General features: G+C 40.4%; 1 protein-coding gene across 6 annotated transcripts in view; it reads right to left on the bottom strand.

Moving 5' to 3' along the window:
• Positions 1-12501, bottom strand: part of INPP4B (inositol polyphosphate-4-phosphatase type II B) — a 373198-nt gene that overhangs the window by 325873 nt on the left and 34824 nt on the right. For all 6 annotated transcript variants that reach the window (XM_017820365.1, XM_017820368.1, XM_017820366.1 and 3 more), the window contains 3 exons: positions 9947-10006; positions 9748-9851; positions 6762-6866 (listed from right to left, as the gene is read on the bottom strand). The gene's annotated coding sequence lies outside the window, so the exon portion shown is untranslated. The remainder of the gene's footprint in view (positions 1-6761; positions 6867-9747; positions 9852-9946; positions 10007-12501) is intronic.

Below are 12501 nucleotides of genomic sequence, written 5' to 3'. Positions count from 1 at the left end.
GCCATAAACAGATATAAAAGCATAACTTACACTCACTTTAGTTCCCCTGTTATATTGCCGGTGATGTTGCTGGTGAAGCAGCTTCAGAGTAACCAACAACCCAGACCTAAATGTTAACTGTTACTATTTTATTGCACGCACAGTATTGCTACAAATATACAACTTGGGATATTTGGTCCTGTTGCCAAAATGTGCTAATTACAGCACGGTCTCTACAGCATTCCCTGAGCTGGAAGACAAGGAAGCTCCAAACATATCATGGCCTACAACTAGAAATTGTTTTGCCCTGTTATTGACCATCATGAACTCTTAGAATGGTTTGAGTTGGAAGGGGACCTTAAAGATCATCACCTTTCATAGACCAGTCTGCTCAGAGCCCCATCCAACCTGGCCTTGAACACTTCCAGGGATCCACAACTTGTTCCTGTGCCTCACCACTCTCACAGTAAAGAATTTCTCCCTAACATCTAATGTAAATCTCTCCTTCTTTAAAAGTGGCCCCCCTTGTCCTGTTACTGTCTGCCCATGTAAAAAGTCATCCTCCCTCTTTTTTATAGGTCCCCTTTAAGTACTGATAAAATGTTACAGAAGAACATAAACAAGCCATACTGGAGTATACAAAAGATCCAGAGAACCTGGTATTCTGTTTCCACCGGTGGTCAAATGCAGATGCCTGAGGAACAGGATGAACATACACGGTCTTCCTCTGAGACTCTCCCACCATTCAACCTGTGGGAGCTCAGGGAATTCCTGAAACACAGGAATGAGCATTCCTTCATAGATTTTCCTCACAGAAGTTCATGCCATCTTCACCCAAATGCCTATAAACAATCAGCATATCCAACATCTTGTGGCAAGGAGTTACTCAGGTCTGTTATCACCTTCTTTATTTTGAATTAGGGTTTGTGTTCTTTGCTCTTTTTCTCCACTTTCTAATGCTAGATTAACTTTCTTGGACTGCAGTTGGGCACTGACCAGAAATTTTCATAAAACTGTCTCTTGCAAATTCTAAATCTTATTCTCTAGTACCACAAGTAAATTCAGACTTTGTGTAAACTTAGGGGTATTTTTCCTTTTCATGCTTGAGTTACATTACATTTCAGTTGCCATTGTGTTGTTATCAAGATGATGGTGTCTTTTGCCAATATTTCTTAACTGGACTTTTTTACTCACATCATTTAGTGTTATCTGCAAAGTTTTTTGTATCACTGCTCATCACCTTTCCTAGATTGTTTATGAATATATTGCACAGCAGAGATGCTAGCATTGATCTTGCAGAACTTTCCATTGTCTCTCTCCACTGCCTAGTTATTTACTTACTCCCATCACAGAATCACAGAATAGGTCAGGTTGGAAGGGACCACAGTGGATCATCTGGTCTCACCTCCCTGCTCAAGCAGGGTCATCCTAGAGCACATCACACAGGGTTGTGTCCAGATGGTTCTTGAATATCTCCAGTGAGGGAGATTCCACAGCCTCTCTGGGCAACCTGTTCCAGTGCACAGTAAAGAAGTTCATCCTCATATTCAAATGGAACTTCCTGTGCATCAATTTTTGCCTGTTGCCCTCTGTCCCATTGCTTGGCACCCCTGAGAAGAGCCTGGCTCCATCCTCTTGATGGAGGAGGCTCCAGCCTCCTTTCAGATACTTTTATCCTCTGATCATGATCATTTAATGTTTTTCTATCCATGCAAAAATCATTTCCCTCATGCCATCATTGCAAAGTTTCACTGAGACTTTATACATAATCCCAAATCCTGGAGATCCAGGTGAACTACATCAACTCAATCACCCTAAACTGAACGTTTAGACAACTCTAAGAGGCTTGTGAGATATGGCTCCTCCTTACAAGAGGGACTGCCCTCCTCACCAGGGCACTACGTTTCTTTAACATCTCTCTTATAGCTCCTCGCTAGACACTAGTTCCTCAAATCTAATCTGGAAAGCTTTAACTTTTCCCATTATGAATACAATGGAATGGCTATGTTTGAATTACTGCTCTTTTATTGCTTATTTCTTATGTAAGTCTCCTCTGCTGTAATGGTAGGTTATTCAGATGTGCCTACAGGATTAGGATTTGAATATCCTGTCATATCAGTTGTCTATTGATCATATTGAACTGAATTCAACACCATTAAAGTAGAGGGGATCTTAGCCACTTGATTTGGTATAACAAGGATGAAATTAATTCTTGCCTCTATGTCACAGAGGCTGAGTGCTTTTTGAATGCTTTTCCCAGATTATAATTTTTATTGCTATGTACAGCTACTAGTAGTCCAGATTCATTCAATCTGAACGGAAAACAGCCTCATTTTAAGATGTACTTAACTTACTCATTCCTGATGCTTTGTGTTGTGTAGTCCTGAGGCACAGCCTCATTCATTTGAATCTCATCCTGCCTGTTGCACCATTCTCTGCTCCACTGCTTAAATCAGCACGTGCTGCAAGTCTGACTCTGGTCTGTTGTCTACAGTCTCCTGATTCCAGGATGCCTCTGTTTGTGCTACAACCAGTATTTCTTCTGTGCCTGCACAGGCTCAATGTTTATAAATTCCCAGACCAAACAGAGCCTGGAAGTGACTACTCTCATTTTTAACTGGGTTTATTTCCTTTCTTTTTAATTTCTCATTGACAGATATCTCCATAAATAAGAAAATAATTAAGAAAATTTCTCTCTGAGAAATGGGTAAATGGTATTCCTTTGAATGCTCCTGACAGAAATCTAAGGATTTACAATGAATCTGCTCATGCCCCTCAAACAAATGAGTAATAGTGTGCAGCCATGGAAAGCTATTGCTCTATGCACTACCTCAAGGCAAGATATTCCCACAATTATCTTGCTATCTTCTCATTAATCAATGATACGCTTTGTAAAAGTCAGGAATGCATTTGGAAAAAGGAAGCTGCTTAAAAACAGAGAGGACCAGAGAAGCTAGTAGGATCAAACAGCCTTTATCTTTCCTTTGGTGTTCCTAGGAGGACAGAAAACCCTATCTCAGCGGGCTCCAAGGCCAGCTGTTGAACCAGGCACTTGAACAAGGATCCCCAGGGTGATGCAAAGCCTTCAACATGCTCCCCTTTTGGGCTGTGCTGCTCCCCAGCCTCCCCCACTGCTTTTGTGTGAAAACACAACTTGAGTCATTTGGTTTTTAGGTTAAGGATGTAAATTCTTTTCCTGCATGTTACAGTTGGGAAAGCAACAAAAATCAATGCAAAGGAGCAATCTGGAGATTTCCTTCCTGTAAGAGCTTCTTTTTTCATTCTGCCATGGAAAGGAGTAATTTGATCCATGGACAGCAGAAGAGGAAGGGATTTCAAAATTCCTTGTTAGTGGCCCAGCTCAGTTCCCACTGAAAGAGCTGAGTCTGCGGAGTCTACTGAAATCAGCCAGCTGATGAGCACTTTTGAAAACACATCTTTGCCTCAGACAGACAGTGGTGGAGCTGTGCATAAAATTTCTGAAATTTACTTGCCTAGAGGAAAGACAGCAAGCCCTGTCTCTCAAATTGCATTGAGGGACAGCTCTCTTCTCCTTTTCTCATTACCATAACCTGATTAGAATTCAGTGTAAAGATTAGTGATAGCAGGACTGGTTCTGGTTGGACATTTTTAGGCCACAAATATGCCGTTACATAATCAGATTATTTAATCTTTTCATAAAGATGCATTTCTTTATCATAAGAAGATACAGGGTTTGTTCACTGCAAGAAGTAATTGTTATACTTTATTAATAGAAGTCTGGCTTGTTTATTCAGAGTCAAGGTTTTTATAACTCCTGAGCCAGTGATGCCCAGTAATTATATCTGTAGCTTTTGGCTCCTGTTGATTCAGTGCTGCCGTATTAGAAGGATTACTTTTATATATTGGAGAGCCAAAGAAGATTTTTCTTTTATGAATACTGAACTTCTGAGAGGCTTTTTGAATTAATAATAGTGGAATTAATGCTTTGAAGGCATTTTTATTAAAATAGTGATCTCGGTGGACACCATGCAGTAATGTGGCTTGAAAAGTAGGACATATGTTGGAGAGGAAAATCACAGTTTTTTTGCATTTGTTTTAATTACAAGTCAAGACACAATGTCAAAACCCTCCCAATTTTTCATGAACCAATATATTATAAAATACTGAGAGCTGATAAGGCTCAAATTTCTTCTTAAGGATGCGAAAGAGTAAGTGATAAATTTGAAGGAAATCCTTTTGTCTCTTCCGCAGTGAAATGTTTTCATGAAGCGCTGTCAAGAATGTGATGAGATTGAAACATTCCCCTGAAATGTTTTAATTCATTTCGGTTCACTCTTTCCCGTGAAAGAATCTTCATCTGAAAAACTTCTGAGCAGTTGTATTGTGCAGCGAAACTGTGGCTCACTGCTGCAAAGACACGCCAAACTCAGAAACATTTTGCCTGAGATGTGCTTCTGCCACCTTGTGCAGCATTGCCATTGTGTCATGATTCCACAGGGCTGGGCCTTTGCTGAACTGGGCACTTCTCTGCAGCAGGCAGAGCCCAAGCAGGGTGCAGTTTAGATGCTGTCAGTCTCTGTACAGAGAAAACCAAGCGCAGTGCAGAGGCAGCAGATGCAAAGGCAGAGTCTGCAGCAGAGCAAAACTTGCATCTGGGCTTGCTCTCTGATCAGTGAGTGCCTTGGCCAAAGGACTGTTCTTTCACCTTTGGTTTGCTTGCAAGTCATGTGGTTTGGAGTTTCTGTTGAACTTTGTACCAAGGCCCCATCATTTTTAACTGCTAGTCTATCAGAAACTTATTTCCCTAGAGTTTCTTTTGGTTACTTTTTCCTCGATCACTGGAAAACTGCCATTCACCTTCTGAGGCAAATTCTGAAGTATTTTGCTTGAGTCTTCCCACACAGGAGATGATTAGAGGGCTCCTAATGGGGATCTAAACCACAGGGGATCAGATGCCTCGAGATATTGTTATGGACACATCAGACACCTTCAATGTATAGAGAGTTTTAATGGATCCCACTACGCAATAAATATTCTGTTCATTATTCCTTAAAAGTTTTGTTACCATATGCAGAGTCCAAGTGCCTAATAACTGTTTTAATTAGGTGCAAAAACGCTTCTCTAGGTCAATATTAGTGATAATGGTGAACCCACAGATACTTCTCCTTCTATAAATACTACTACTGTTCAATTATTTTTTGAGATTTTGTGATCCTATTTGTTACAGAGAGTGTGCATTCTTGGGCAAAAGAGATTTCCCTAAGGGCAGGATAAGAGCTAAATGAAATGTAAATGCAGGGATGGCATTAAGATATCATACAGCACAATACTATAAATATTTAAAGTCACTCTATATTCTGTGTTATGATGTACATGTGAGTGAACCTGACCCAAATTTACACTGTATCAATGCAAAATTATGTGATGCAAGTGCTTTAAAAATACCATACAGTTCCAACACATGGATAAGACCCAGAGAGAATGTTATTTTGGGATAGCATTTCTAATCCAAATGTCAAATGTGCACATTTCCTCTGCATCCTCCAAGTCCAGAAATAAGGAAACTGTTGCCACTTCCTAGTCTTGCTATCTAATGGTACATCCTTGACCGTAGCTTTTGCCTCAATTTAGGAGATACTATTAGTACTTTTGTTTGAAAAGAATGGAGAAATAAGGTAATTACTGCAGCCAGAGCTAGCCAGGGATCCCTTAAAATCTAATTGAAAATATATTATCAAGGATACCTACATAAGAGAATAGCATCTAAAAACTCATTTTCTTGGTTGGCTACACATTTAAATACACAGACAATGCCCCAGATCTGCTGGACCTAGAGCCTATGTGTTCATTCATGCCTAGCAAGGACAAAGCACACTTTCTACAGTTACCGAGGAGAGAACAGGGCATGCCAACTTCTGCTCCTGTATCTCGCAGCTGTTCTTCTCACCTGAACTTATGCTCAGAGAAAGCCCCAAGAATATAACCTTCTTCTGCTGTAAAAAACAACCTTATGTACCATATATTGCAAAAAAAATGTTCAAATATCCATGACATTGACATGTATTATTTAGTGCATTTTTCCCCTGATTAAATTTTCATCTCTAAGACCTTGATTTAATTTTGTTGGATTCACGTTTTTCAAAACCTGCTGTTGTTTTACACAAAGCTACAGAAAGTTGTCCTTTTAAAAATCCAGAACATACATAATCTGAAACAGTCCACTTTTATGTAAATCAGGAGAAGGGGTGAAGTAGTTGTAAATAAACCTTTATCATGAAAAGGTTTATATGCCACCATCTAGTTTCATGGCAATTTATTTTTTCTTCTATATACAAGTGAAGTACCAATCTTTTTATTTTCTTTTTTCTTTCTGTTTTTTCTTTAAATTGAATAAAAAAATCTGTGCAGTATGAAGTGAATATCTGGCTGACTGAAAAGGCTTAAAATGACTCCTTAGGAAATTCTGCGTGCCTCTTTTTTTTTTTTAAAGAAATGTCCCTTTTCTACAAAATGGTTCCCCAAGATTAAAGCAGTCTTGCTGAAGTGGTTTTGGACATTGATTTACAATAGAGCTGTATACTGCTTGAAAGAAGGAGGTTTAGAGAGCAGTACTCAGAGCAAAGCTGCTACGGCTTTTATAAAGTCAATAACACGTTGCAAAAAGCCCTGTGCCACAGAACAGCTCAGGTTCCCTAATGGGAAACCCAGTGGCCTTCAATCCTGTGCCTTAATGCACCTGATATTTGAACTTCTGTCTCCAGATCGTAATCATGAAGGCGGTTTAAGCCAACACTTCTCACCTTGCAGCTGATTAGTGAGGAGCACGTGGGGACAGCAGCGGCCACGGCCAAGCCAAGGGAAACCAATCACTCCGAATCATCCGTCCCCAGCCTGAGGAGTTGAGCCTGTGGAGGGAGGATGCCAGGGAGGTGACATTCTGCAGAGGATTTGCCACCCGCAATCAACAATCCTTTCAGCACAGTCTCCCATTACCCTTGTAATCCCCACACCACCCTATGGCTGGAAATAGTAAATCTAAACCTACAAGTAGACCTTAAACCAGTTCATTCCTCCTGCTCACAGACACCTGAACAGAATGTGCTGAGGAGGGAAGATGGTGGATCTGCAGCACCAACATCCTTTCCCTATCCATCTCTGCCTTCCTCTAGGCTTTCGCACATGGCAGCATTGACTGCCACTTCAGCACACTTCAGTGTCCTCGTCACATTAACAGAATATAAAGGACCATGGAGAAGAATTTAGATGGAAGAAAGGATTTCCACCAACATACTGAAGGGAATGGAGAGGGTAGAAGTTTTGCTTACTCTGTGTTTTCCTTCACACAAAACCTGGAGGCAGTCAGCAGCCAGAGAAAAGCAAGCCCAGGGTCTTTGTCCAGCAGCTACCTCTGTCTTTAACTTCCCATCTCTTTCTCTATGCTTCTGTTTATGAAATTGTAATGATAGTAGTAAAACAAATGCAAATAAATAATGGATGGATGAATACATCTTGGGATGAATAAATTATGGGAGTCATGCTGACTTTCAAGAGTAAGAGTTATTGCAGTTCATGGTTGAGAGGGGCTGTCAGGGTGGGTTGCTCCTGGATCCTCCAGCACTCACGCTGCGGTGCTGCCGGGAGCGGCCTGAGTGCCCGGCCAGGGGCAGGGGCAGAGGGTTGCTGCTGGAGCACACTGCAGGCAGGCTGGCGTGAGAGACAGCCTCCTGCAGCCAGAGCCTCCATGGGAGCTAGGGCTACAGACTAGAAGAAAATACATTTCAAAGGAAAAAAAAATCCTCAGTAGTCCAAATTAGTCCAAAGTATCCCGACACTTGCTGCTGGCATATGCAGAGAGCTGAGCAAGGCTTCTGAAATCAGTGACTACCCAGCCTCTCCAGCAGCCCTTCTCCCAACCATATGACCAGCATCACAAATGGATGGCTTCACTTTCCCTTTTTTCCTGTGGGGTTTTCTACCTCTTTCCTTGTAGCTGAAGGAGAAAAATGAAGATTCTCTGCTAATGTAAAATGTCATTGCCCCCTGGGTTTCAGTTTTTCCCAGCAGAGGATCAGATGTTGATAAAGCAATACCAAGTAATAGAATCAGATTTATTTCCCATTCAGAGATGGCAGAAACTTTTGGAGAGTCTCTGATAAGGGAGTTGAATGAAGCCCAAGACTCAAAATGCTCTGGACCATCTCTTATTTTTGCTTGAAACTAGCAATGAATCTGAAACAGTTCCTCTTTGTTGGCCCTTACACCTTTAAGCCAGAGACCCTTGCTGCATCCAGAGTTTTGGGAAATGAAATGTAAGCACCTGATACAAAGAAAAGAACTATTATAACTGTTATACTTTAGCTGTGTCCTTAATTTAGGTGCACTTGAGCAACTGGGATTTCTCAACATGCATAATTTCTTGTAGTATGGATAAAGCTGAGGTTTTTATCAGAAGGTCCTACCACATGTACCAGGTTTTGGCTGTATTCTGTGCAGACACACTACAGTGCATGAAATACAGACATTACTCTTTCTTGCTTCCTGTACCCAACCTACTGCCTGGAATTTGTCTTTTATTTATATAGGGTTTATGTGGAAACTGGCCCTCAAGCTCGAGCTGCATCTATGTACTTCCATGCTTATTTCCATTCCATTTCTTCAATACTGTTTTCATATTCTGGCCACTTTTAATCTAATATGAATAAGGAATCCCCAAAATTATTTGATTTCTGCCAAATTTTGTTAATATAGACAGTCAAGTAGAAAGGAAACCCTACCCAGAGCCTGAACTGAGTGAAATGCAACATGTGTTCATACATTATTAGACAGTGCAAAATCTATGTAGAGGACGGGGAACAGAGAGATAGAGACACTTTTGAAGAACATGACAATTAGGAAAATATCCCACTAAATTTACACCTTCCAAAATCTATGCTAAAATCAACCAATTATTATTGAAAACCAGCATTAGTTTCTGTGCTTAGAGAAGACGTCTCACCTTGGATCCCACTTCATCTCCTCCCTCCATGCCTTTAAAACTAAATGACAAAGTATTATGGGAGAACTAATGGAACAGACACTGATCAGAGCTACAATGGTCTCACTACCTTTTCCATGCCCCTGTGACGTCCATGTGTGTCCACAACGTTTAGTTTAAAGCCACTTCTACTATGTCATCATATTCAAAACACGAAAGGCAATCTTATTTTTTTCACTCCTTAACAAAAGCCTGTCTGTTCTCTGTAGTATCTTATGAGCTTTGATGTTCAACTCCTACCTTCTTGTAAAATCTCCAGTGAAGTAAGGAAGTAATTTTGTCTTGAGAAAACCTCATGGATTTTAAACTACTCAGTGCATCTCAAGACACTTGTTTAGTTTCTCCTGGTAGCTTCATTGACAAAAAAATGCTGAATTTCAAGAAGGCAAAAAGTGATTCAAATTTGCTGGTCTTTTTTAGGTGACAATTAAGGATGCATCACCACACTGCTATTTTATCTTTAAGTCTTCAAAACCCATGCCTCTAGTGTCATAGAATCCCTCAACTAAATTATTTTTTAAAAGTTATGTCTTTAGGATTTAAAATTCCCCTAATACAGAGTCACAGTGACTTCCTTGAGTTCTGTGTGTGCTAATAACAAAATAACAGGTTTTTTTAATATTTGTAAATAAAATATAATAAAAAAATAATTTAAAGAAACTCTTTAGCAGATACTCTTTAGTAACTTCAATAGTTTAAAAATAACCAGAAAGGTTACATTTTGCTGCAGAAATATGTGATAGTGAAACTACCTCCAAGTTAATCTTCGATGCTTCCATTGAAAGACATCATGGATAGCTGGGTTCACCATTTTCTGCAGTTTCTAGGTTCTTAAATCCAGAAGCACTGCATGAGGCTAAATACACAAAAACATACATGCCTGAGGAGTAGAATTTAGTTTCAAGAAGGGAACAGTGTAAAATTATTTATGTTACTGAACATGTAACTTACTGGTCTGAGAAAGATGCTCCTTAGATTTCTTATTAAAAAGCTGATATAATCTCATCTCTCCTAAAAAAAAGAATACAAAATATATTTCCAGTTAGGATGGCTGTTACCTTTGTGACCCAGCAGTGCCCAACCGGAACATCCCGTTTTCTTGTACTGTGCATCATTCATTATGTGCTGCCTTTAAGAGCAAACCTAGAATTTAAGACACAAATATGGGGGCTTACCCATCTTTGTTGCAGTTTCTGGAGTACGAAAATGCTGAAGAGAAGCCCACCAGACTCTTTTCTTCAAACAAAAGCTGATTTGTGCTAGTAGGTCACACATGAGGATCGCTTAATGATGCATCAAAATCTTTTTAAGAGAGCAGCCAAGTGTGTGAGTGCTTTTGGGTTAGGGTACAGGCAGGTGACCAAAACTATTGACTGTCTGACGCTTACCTTCTTCCTCACTTATATATTGATCTCTGCCTGAGCTATTTCCAGATGAAAGCAGCTGCAATGTGTGCATTTGCACCCCATGTCATGGAGGCTGACTTCCCTCATTGTCAGATTTTCTAGAGACCACTCAGCCTGAGTGTTCATTTTAGTTAAACCAGCCATTAATGCAGATGGAGAATGAACTTACAACTGTATCTGGCACAGCAGAAAGCAGACTCTGTGATAAATGCATCTAGCACTTTAGACACTTTAGATTCCTCGGGGACAGCTGCAACATCTTTGAGTGATCACTTCATCGTGGAGCTGTGGATCGTAGGTTAATTGGAAAGTTTGCTAAGGCAATAGTTGTACGGGGGCTATGAGGAACAGCACTGCTTCCTTGCACCATTTTATTTCAGATGCTCTAACCCTTAATTTACGAAGTAAGAAAACCCACTGGTGTCCAAAATGTGAAACCAAGTATCATAGTTGTCGGTCTATTCTGAGATCGACACAGAATTGGTTTCCAAAAGTGGTTACAGATTTTAGGAGTCCTTTATTCTTTATTCAGATTGATTAAACAGATCAAAAGCCTGTCAAATTAAGTAAGAATTAAACATGAGTTTCTCCTCAACGAAGAAGGAAAAGACAATAGGCCTGAGCTCAATGGTAATTCAAATCACAGATAAAAACTAAGATGTTTTCCTTAGGGGATTTTCTTTATGTATTAAGCAGCTCAATGGTTTAACAAGTTGTGACATGTATGTTAGTGCCAGATACCTGCACAGCTGGCATGCTTGCCAAACAAGCAGGTGCTTTTCTTGTACTGAGCTCAGTTTGTAAGAAATGAAAAAACCTATACTTTCAAGGCTTGAGCTTTTGAGGTGCAAAGGGCCAACAGATGATGACGACCACCTTGCAGGGGGGTTCTGCACTTCAGTGACTGCAAGAGAGCACAGGTTCCTCCAGCCAGCACAGCACAGCACAGCAGTGCTGAATGCTGTTTTCTAGCAAGTCAGGAGCCACAGGGTTTGTTTTGCCTGTTCTGACAATGTCATCGTCAACTAAGTGTAAATGCAATCAAATTTGACCAGCGTGCAAGAAAAAGAAAGTGTAATTGTGTTTGATTCAGATATAAGCCTTTATTTAGATCCATCTCTACCACAAAAGTGATTACCTGAGCATGAAACAGCTAATTTTCTGGGCTCTGAATATTACAGAGACTGGAAAATGAACAGCATATTGAAAAAAATTAAATTATGAGACCACAAAATAGTAATCCTGTTTTCATTTTAATGTTAAAAAAGTGGTTTAAGGCAAGGGGTACACACCTTAATATCTACTAGACCCTTACTGTAGACCCTTAGGCTGTTACTTGAAGCTGTGAATTCTTTAATGTCTTCTGTGAAGGACAAAAAACCTGAGTGTCTGAAGGTATCAAACCCCTTCCTTTGTAGGAAAGATAGATTTATCTGAAGAACAGTGTCACATCATGTCAAGTGGGACTGATCACATGTCAAATATGCATGGCACATTGACCAAAATAAGTGAAAATCAAAACCCCCTCCCTGACAGTGGTTTGCAACAGACTCCTCTTTGCTCTCATTCCTAGAGGGTAAACCAGGATTCTGCTTAGCAACAAGTTTTTGGATTCTGTAAGAAATTTTTTGTACAGTGTAATGGAATACCCCTTCTATAGTAAAGCTTCTTACTTGCAGACCTTGTTCCACAACCTGAAAGTGTTTGCATCAAGGGTAGCTCAAAGGCTGATGGCCACAGAGATTGCAAGGGAAGGGGGAGAAACAGAGTACAGAGGCTCCTTCTCCACAGCTGTGTCCACTAAAACGACTGCACTGAACATACCTAGACAGCCTACATATTCCAGCCTTGATTCTTTTTCCCTTAGGTTTGGTGCACAAAACGACTGATCAGGGGAAAACCTTAGGTGGGAGGTCAGTACGGGGCTTTGTTTCTAACAGTGGTTGCAAAAGCAGGCAGTTCCTCACGACTGTGTCGTCAGGGCAGGAGGTCAAAACCCGCCGCAAGCAGCAGAGAAGCCCTGGGAAGGTGCCTGCCTAACTGTGCACAAGGGAAAAGCTCATTCCTCGTCTCTGACTCCTGAATTTGGGCATGTGTAAA

The sequence above is a fragment of the Lepidothrix coronata genome, unplaced genomic scaffold (assembly GCF_001604755.1).
Source record: "Lepidothrix coronata isolate B3197 unplaced genomic scaffold, Lepidothrix_coronata-1.0 Scaffold82, whole genome shotgun sequence".
In the NCBI taxonomy this organism is placed as follows: domain Eukaryota; kingdom Metazoa; phylum Chordata; class Aves; order Passeriformes; family Pipridae; genus Lepidothrix; species Lepidothrix coronata.
The sequence above is the reverse complement of the archived record's forward strand: the minus strand, read 5'-3'. Positions and strand labels throughout refer to the sequence as shown.